Genomic DNA, 8,396 nt, shown 5'->3' with positions numbered 1-8,396 from the left:
CAGAACATCAGAGAGACCCTTTGAAAGAACAGCCATACATATTACCTGCCCCTAATTTGCAGGTATCTTGCTACCTCCTAGGCTGAAATGAGGACACAGAGGATGAGTATCCCCTCTGAACATCTAGGAACTTGTATTGCTTCTCACCTTTGCAGAGCTTAAGTAAAACAACAACTGAAATGAAACAAAAGAAAACTAAAGGAGCTTGCAATAGATACATTTCTGCATTTCCTCCCTGCAGGATTAACTCCCTTATAAACCCTTTCCTCCACGCTGTCTGTTGCATAGGCTGTATTCTTAAAGCTAAGTAATCAAGGATTATTCTGTGAGAACAAATGCCATAAATTATACTGCTTTTCTTTATTCAAAATCATTCATCTTTTTACTTAAGAGAAAATCAGAACTACTGGGCCAGCTTATGTGGTAGTTCCAGCTCTTTTTGCAAAAGCAAATTACATATAAAGTATTTTACAACACATTTCACTCTGCAGATCTTTTCCTTGATTACTGGGATATCTGTGTGTATAAATAGAAGATGCTTGTTTTGCACGCCTGATTCATTCTGCAATGTCACCATCCAGTGTTCATGGTGCTTCACTGTCATTGCAATTATTATAAAATGCTACCTACTGAACTGGAACAACAGAAGAGGGTAAAAGCTGATACAATAAAGCTTTGGAAAAGAATGTACCAAGCAGCACATTAAAAAGAGATGTGAGTTTGCACACCACAGTGAGTCAGATTCACCTGCCTTGTTCATAAGCTGAATGCCATAGCAGGACACCTGTAGGCTTACAGCATTCAGTCACCTGCTTCTGGGAAGCAAAGTCATGCATATGTAAGATTACCAGAAGGGTCTTTCTATATCTTTGAGCCAAGTCCCCTGGAGTCAGAAGAAAACATGTGGCATACCTTCTTAAACTAATCATATTCCTGCTTGGAGCCAGTTAAATTTGCATTTCGTATGAAAACTGTCCCTGGATGGTTAGAAGCTTTCTTCTAATTTCCAGAATAATTGATGTACAGCCAGAATTCACAGGCTTTTTTGTCAGTATTGTTCCTTAATGTAAATAACTCTTCTGCTTTCCTGTGCATTTGCAGAGATCAAACATGGAGTCTTAGAATAATAAAGCTGGAAGGAATCAAGAAGCCGTTTCCCTGCCCCAAGGTATACATCTATATCATCCCTGAAAAATACTTAGCAGAAACCTAAGGCCTTCAGTAACAGTGAAAACAAAAAAATATTTAGGCAACCAACTCCAGACTCTGTTCAGAGATATTTCTTTCTTAATGTCTAACCTGCATCCTCCCTTCCTGAAAAAACTGTGTCCGTTTCATCTTGTCCCATTCACTACAGATGGAAACCTGCATGGAAAACTCCCTTTTACAAGCAGCCTTTGAAGATCATTTGCATGCTTTTTTTTTTTTTTTTTTTGTAGAGTAAAACAGACAAATTATTTCGATCTTTTCTCCTAAGTCACACCTTTGAGACATCTAGCCATTTTAGACTGTTGGCCCACATCACTGTGAGCTGTGGTGTCCAAGAAAGGACACAGTACTGCAAGCAAGACCTTACCATGCTGAGAAGTTTGAAATATTCTATTCCTTTTCATATATATATATATATATACTAAAATGATGTACAAATTTTTGAATCACAGTTTTGCTGGGATCCATTTCAGCTTCCATATAATTTTCTAAAAAGCTGCTATATGGCAATTATTCCCTATCTCGCTTGGAGAGTTACTACAAATTGAAATGCATCCTATTTTCCACCTGATTCACAAGAAAACAAAACATATGCATTTAGGCAGCTGGTTTATCTGTTTACCTGATACTTTTTTCTTATTTCATTCAATTTTCAGGGAACTCATTTATCCCTTTACCTGATATAGTTGAAAAGCTGCAAAGATATTAAGTTCTTTCAAGTTGTGTGAAAATCAATGACCAGATGGAGGGGAAAAGATGGAAATTACAGCCCCTGCAGAAGCCAGGGCTCCAATGTGAGCTCACTGGGCATTTATTTTGTCTGGCCTGCCAACTGGCCCCCACACCTGGGCTAGCTCAGGGTGAGCCCTGTTGCCCACTGCCCCTTGCCCAGCTCAGAGCCAGGGAAATGAGGGAGAATCAGCCCCAGTACAGAGCGGAGATGGGAAATACTGCGTGGTAAGGGGAAACAGCACCCCTTGCAGGCAGGGCAGAGGGGACAAGGGGAAGGGCATGCTCACATAACGTGCGGGGCAGATACAGATATGGGAAATAAACCCACTGCTCCATGGAATGCCCAGTTTTCAAATTGTTTCTCCAATCACCAATGTGGCAATTTCTTGCAGGGTTTGGTCGTTGGCCAATTTAATAAGCATATCTTATTTCCCCTTCTGCATCATTGGCAAAAGGACAGAGTCAAAATGGACCAAGGACAGAAGCTGCTGAACTCTCAGCATCTGCCCCTTCTCTCCTGGTGGTGTAACAAGGATAATACACTCCGAATACGATTTTTCAAATGAGTTTTGCTCCTATCCTCTCTCAGGTTGATTAGGCAGACTAAGCAAGCAAAGCCTCCTCAATTTCTTCTTATAAAACAGGAGACAATGGTCCAAGCGGCAGTTTCCACTCATCGTTACAGAGCATGGGTCATTCAAAACTATCCTGAACACATACAACCAGAACTGCACACAGGCATGCAGAGGAATATCACCACTGGCACATACTACATCATCACTGCTGGAAAGACTTTGCTTGGTAGGGTCCGAGGTCACATTTTCATCTTCACTTTCTACCCATTGTCCCATCATCCTGATACACAACCTGCAATCAACTAATATAGAAGGTTTTTGTGCAGTTCTGCCATTCCAGCTGATACATTCATGGATTATAGTGGCCTATAATATGAATTTCTATTTATTAAATGCACTGTTCTGTTTCACTTTATCTCATTTCCCCTGCTGGTTGGGAAGCAGCTGGGGAAGTCATGTTTGGGAACTCACAAAACATTGGCTATTGTAATTCTCTTTATCCAGAATGCTTTTATATCACCAGTAAATTTTGTTTCTATACTACAGATCTTTAAAATACTGATAAAATCCCTTTCATCTGCTTTTTCATTTTTAAACACAGCTGCCAAGTAACAATGCTCCATGTTGTTGCATGGCTTTGGCTTATTGACCCTGAAGCAGTTGCAATCTTCACGTCACTTTTCATATCCTCATCTCACTAGACTGTCAGGAATTCTTGTTCATAACATTAAGAATTAAAGAAAAAAAAAATAGCAATCATAATAATAAGTACTATACAAGCTACCAGTAGAGCCATATCCATGGATCCAGTTGCACAGAAACAATGGGCATCATTGGAACAATGCTCACTGTGGTTTTGATTCCTCTGGATTTCTCTCAGAAAATTCCCTCAGTCAGGTATCCTTTACTCAACATGTGTCTGACCAAATAAACCCACTAGAGTTTCTCACTCTTGGATCAGGATGTCACTTGCAGCCTGCTGTGTATTACTAGCCACTAACCTCAGCAACTCTCACCCATTAGCAAGTCTGGAGCTGGGTCAGCCAATGCTAGTCCAGGTGCCTTTGCAACACAATGAGCCCTACCCTAAATGACTCAATGCAAAAAACAAAACAAAACAAAACAAAACAAAACAAAACAAAACAAAAAACACAAAGAATTTATATTTTTTTCTAAAGGAAATGGTTTGGTCTCTTGCTTCTGGCAATAAAATTTGACTGATGTGAAGGCAGAGGCACTACAAGGTTTCTTTCCCATCCTCGAGATCCAATAGTTACCTAAGCACCCAGCAAGGCTCATGCCCAGGCAGGATAACAACACAGTGTCAGCTGAAAATGTTTATTTATGTTCTCACATCATTTATTATTGCTGGATCCTCTATTTCCATTCCAATACTGGCCAAAGCTACAAATTACAGAAATACTGCTACTATTAGGGAAAATTGGAAATGTCTGAAAAAGTCTGATTTAAATGTCCCTCAATTAGCATCCAAAATGAACCACTGCAGGTTCTGAGTTTTATTTGTGAGGAGCTGGGTAGGACCTAGCTGTATTCCCCATCTTAATTTGCCTCTGGGAAGTCTAGTTTTCTTCATCAGCCTTCATTAGAAACAAACAAAAAGTTTCGTTTTGTTTCTGAATCAGAAAGCAAGCTCATTTGACCAACCTAAAACCCTTCTGCATTCAGAGCAAACAATGCCTGTGACAATAATTCCATGTCATTCCATCTCACGTGGAAACATTTGGGTTTTTTTCAAGTCCAGTATAATTTCTGAATATAAATAAAACTTTCAAAATTTCTCACAATTAATACCACACAGGGAACAGGCAAAACAAATAATTTCAAGACCTGAAAATATTTTTTTTCTTCTGAGTGCTGATAGACCTCCCAAGCTGTTTTCAAATCAAGACATATCTCCAGTGTATTCGCAGAACATTTCACACCTGCTTTTCATCATTTAGTATTCCTTCTGCTCCAGAAGACAAAAAGCATAACAGAATTCACTTAATGCATTCATTTCCATGCTCTTTTAAAAACAACAGCTCTTAAAGCAGATACATGAAACTGGGAAGAACATGGGCTGCTGCTGGTCTCCATTTCAGGATAAACTTTGGTACTTTTTCACTTGCAGATAAATTCTCACCCTTTTGTTAAAACAGAAGTTTCAGATAAAAGGAAAATAACATTTGTTTCCTCTTCCCACGACTCCAGAAGAACGCTTGGAGGTTTCTACACTACACACATACCTCTCTGCCCACAGCCAAGGTGTTCTGCTACCACAGTGCAGAGCATTAACAGTGTTTAGCAGAACTGAGATCCAAGACACAAAGAACAGCTGAAGATGACCTCAAAGATCCACCAGAAAACCTAATGAAAGTAGATGTCAAATATGGGAAGTACACTATGGTTCTGAAACACAATGACCCATGGTATTGAACATTTGTCACATAAAACCTGCATACTATGTCAGATATTCAAGCTTAGGAAAGGATGTAGAGAGAGGGATTTGCCCCTGAAGGTTCTGCTGCATGAAGTGAATTACCCAAGTAATACTGATAGCTTCTGAACTCTCACTTTTCTGTAGTAGATTAGCTTTTCTTCTCATTTTACTGAAAATTCCACTCAATGCACAAGTGGAGACAGTCCTACTGACACAACGTAGTCAATCTTTTGAAGAAAGTTTTTCTGGTTTTCTTTTTTGTCTTGTTTATTATTTCTCCTTTTCTTTGGCTAGCTGAAGAAATGTGGATTTTTGGACTCAAAAATTCACCTGTTTTTTCTTTTTCTCTTGATGAAATGTAATCCATTAGATGTAATATCATTATTCACTATATGATGTCAAGAAGAATAAAACTTCATAGGAGGAATACTCGGGGGAGTGGAGGCATTTTAAGCATCAAATAGCTGCCTTTCATATTTTCAACATGAACATGACTACAAATCTGCATGATGAGAAGTATTTGTAAACAAAATATACAGGGTTTAAATCCCTCCAAAGACTTCTTGAGGAATTACAGAGCTCCCTTCTGTTTACTGAACAGCTTGCCTATTAAAATACTAAAAAGCCAATGCCTTCAAGCCAAAACTTAGATGTTCTCCTCAATTGCACTGACTTATCTAGCTGCATACCCAAATGAGGATTTAGAAATTTTATTTTAGAAATCTTTTTTGAGAGGCTATACTTGAATTGAACTTACTCATCAAATATTCTGAATAATACAAAGAATCATCTGAGAAAACAAAAGATTTTAATTTCAGGAAAGGTAAAAATTACTATCCAACCACCCAACCATATTTTTCCTTCTCACCTTACTAACCAAACACTTCAAAGCAAAACTTTATTGTAACATTTTGGAAAAGGAATGGATTATAATTTTTAAAGGTGAGTAACTTATCTTCCATGATATTGATTATCTGCATGATTCCACTTCTATTGTAATGCCTTGATGAAATATATGTTGGGAACATAAGCTGGATAAAATAAATTACAATCAATGCCTGTGTACTTTATGGCAAAACCACTGTGAGCTGTATGTACATCAAACCACCTGGACTCTGGGAATTGGGATGGAGTAGATTTGAGATCCTTCTGAGTTCAATTAAGAGAAGAACAGAGGTTTTTACTAAATACAGTACATCAAACAACAATGTCACTACAGCTCTCTTAATTTCATTTAAGTTATCCTCAATATTAGTTTCAATTAATGAGAAGACCTTTCAAAATTTCAATCACTATGCTGCAGAATCCTGGATACAAACTAAACCATAGTGTGTAGGAATTGGTTAAGTTGCCCTTTTGATGCTTTAAAAACATATGAAGGGAGCATAGTCCTCACAAACACACCAATTTTGCATACGCTTAGTCACAACCACAAACTTAAGGGTGGTTCAGCCTCACTAGTGTGGACAGTCACACCACTACAAAATGCTTCCCATGAGGGAAAGAAAATAAATCACATCAGTAAAAGGAATCTTTATATTACTGCAATTGTCCTCCATTATGGGTTATTCCAATAGTAAAATCCATTATTAGGTTTATTGAAAAATTCAGATGTGGTGTGGTTTGTTCTGGGAAAAAAAAAAAAGAGAGGAAGCATTGCTCTGTGTGTCAGTGGTGCTCCTGGGTCCAAACCACCAAGAGGAAAAGGCTTTTTAAATAAACCTTGCTGAGAAGAGCAGGGAGGAAGAATGTGTTTGCTAGCATTGGGAGTTAGGTGACTCTTGATAATCAAAGTAGATGAGGCTGATGCAAGCCAGGATTGCCTGCAACTATTCAAGAGTCATCACTAGTGAAGGTGTTCAATTAACTCAAAATTGTTGGAACAAGCAGTCTCACATAGCTCTTGAGATGTTCTGGTTTTTTAAGAGGGTACAAGAAGCAGCTAGAGAAGGCTTTGGCAGATATTATCCTTAACCAGAGTCAGAAAGTGACTGAGAAAGCAGGACTACTTGTGTAAAGATAACACTCATGTTCCCTAAGAAGGGAAGAGGCAGAAGAGGATAATAAAACAGGGATTTCGGGAAGGCAGACTTAAACAAGCATGAAGAATTCACATGCCAATCTCACAAGTCTCAAACATAAAGAGAAAAAGGGCTCTTGGAAGCCTTGTCAGGGGACAGATGCTAGTTTGCAAGTGACAGTTTTCGCCGTGCACAGGGAGGACAGGAACTGCAACGAGAAATTCAGTTTAGCTATCGCAGAGTCTTTCCAATTATATCAAATGCAGGAAACAAGCACAGTCATAGAAACCAGGCCAGATTGATTAGGGTGTATATGAAATAATAGCATGAGAAATCAGAGGGCAAACCAGAAAAGTCCTGGGGAAAAAAAAAAAAAAAAAAAAAGAAGAAAAAGAAAAAGAAAAGAGGAGATGCAAGAGGGATTTCAAAGGTAACACAAAATCAATCTGTAGAGATATCAAGTAGCACAAAGATGACCAAGAGAAATGTTCACGTCTTGCTTGGTTGCTTGATTGGAAAGACAAGCTATTGGGAGATGACACCAGGAAAGACCAAATGCCTTTCTGTATTTGTCTTCCCACAAAACCAGAAATCAATTAACTAATGAACCAAAAAAAGTGACAAATCACTGTTTAGAATAGAGAAAAAACAGGTTAGGATGTATTTAAATAAGAGAAGTGTTTTGTTCAAATCAGCTAGGTCTCATGAATATGATCCCAGTGTATTCAAACGGACATTAGCAATCTTTGAGTACACTTGGAGGACAGATGAGTTACTGCAAAACTTGAAAGGGAGACTGGTATTTTGCTTTAAGAGGAGACAAAATCAGGGGTAAACACAAGGATAGCTAGTTGTCTTGAGCTCCCCCAAACCACTGAAACAACCAATCTTTAAGCATCTATAAAACAAGGAGGTAAGAAACAGTCAGTGTGGATTTGTCAAGGACAAATATTAATCTAGTTTCCTTCTGTGGGTAGAGGAGAAATAACAGGTGTCATGTAACTGGACTTGGAAGAGGGAATTCTCCCAAGAAAACTACAGGTGAAATTACTGCAGGAAAAGAGTAAGTGTAATTGGAAAACTATTCAAAAAGAAACTATCACAGACCCACAGTGAAACTGAATGAAAACATATTTCTGTAGGGCTGTCTTAGACATAGCACTACCCATCACTGGCTGAGGAAAAAGATCATACTCCTATCAAACCTGAGAATTTAAAAAAAAAAGGACAGGGTTAGAATTCAAAGTAACAGTTAAACTGAAGAAACCTTTTCAAAAATAGCATATGATTAAGCAAAGAAAAATAGCAAAGTTTACATCTAAGCAGATGTCACGGCTTGGGGTTAGGGCAACCCCGAGACCTGTAACAGACGCTCTGTGTTAACCACCTTCCCCCCCCTCAAAGGGGAAGAGAAAGGGA

The sequence above is a fragment of the Merops nubicus genome, unplaced genomic scaffold (assembly GCF_000691845.1).
Source record: "Merops nubicus isolate BGI_N331 unplaced genomic scaffold, ASM69184v1 scaffold11647, whole genome shotgun sequence".
NCBI lineage: Eukaryota > Metazoa > Chordata > Aves > Coraciiformes > Meropidae > Merops > Merops nubicus.
This window is presented reverse-complemented; position numbering follows the sequence as displayed.